The sequence below is a fragment of the Cucumis melo genome, chromosome 3 (genome assembly GCF_025177605.1).
Source record: "Cucumis melo cultivar AY chromosome 3, USDA_Cmelo_AY_1.0, whole genome shotgun sequence".
NCBI classification, from domain to species: Eukaryota; Viridiplantae; Streptophyta; class Magnoliopsida; order Cucurbitales; family Cucurbitaceae; genus Cucumis; species Cucumis melo.
The window spans coordinates 20,555,526-20,556,656 of NC_066859.1; positions in this window are offsets into that span (position 1 = coordinate 20,555,526).

A 1,131-nucleotide genomic window follows, 5' to 3' on the forward strand; every position below is an offset into this window, starting at 1 on the left:
TGATATTTCAGGTTATTAACCTGATTAACCTACAATGGAAATATAGTCATATATATTGTATATATGAGATATGGAGATGTATATTAAGCATACGTAATAATTGTTAAAATGACCATACCTTCATTGATCGACTAAGTTCAATCTGTTCCCTTAATAGACCTACAATAGTTTTGGTAAAATCAGTAACTTGATAATCAGCATCATTCCTCCGTTCAAAAAACCATCTTTGCAACATCATTCTCAAAACCTCAAGCATTGAACATATTGGTAACTCCCTAGCCTTCAGCATAGCAGAATTCAAACTCTCATATATATTAGTGGTCATGACATTATATCTGAGTAGGCACGAGACCACTTAGCAAAACCAATGGATTCAAGCTCTTCACGTATACTAGAGGCAGAAGATTCCAACAAACGTATTTCGTGTTCGAAGTCTACAATATTAAATGCCTTCCCACATGAATGAAAGACGGTATCCACTATTCTCTTCTACTTCAACTTGAGGTTCCTAAGTAAATGAACAAGGCAGATGCAATGCAAAACATTGGGAAATACTACCTTTATAACTTTACATATACTTTTATGCTTATCAGATACTATGACAACCTCATTCCGACCACCTATAATTCTTTTCAACTGGTTGCAAAACCAAGTCCATGAGGAATCGATCTTAGAATCCACAACACAAAAAGCTAGTGGAAAAATCTGATCATTGGCATCAGGTGTTGAAGCAGATAACAAAGTACCACCGTACTTATTCTTCAGACTAGTTCCATCAATAGAAATGACTGAACGACAATGTTGCCAACCAGAAATGGAAGCAGATAATGCCATGAAAAAGTAAAGAAATCTACATCGACATCAACTTTATATTCAATAACAAAACCTATAAAAAAAAATAATAACATATAAGGAAAAATGTATTTTAATATACTTATGTATATTGGTTTACCTGGGTTGTTGAGTTCTAATATGTATGCAAATCTGGGTAACTCTTGTAGGAGTCCTCAGAAGATCTGCGAATATCATCCAACGTAGGCTCATGAGTACGCCATACTTTTTGGTAAGATATACTTAACATGTTCAGAACGAATGAAATAAACTATATCTTTGGGAGTTGACAATTCAGAA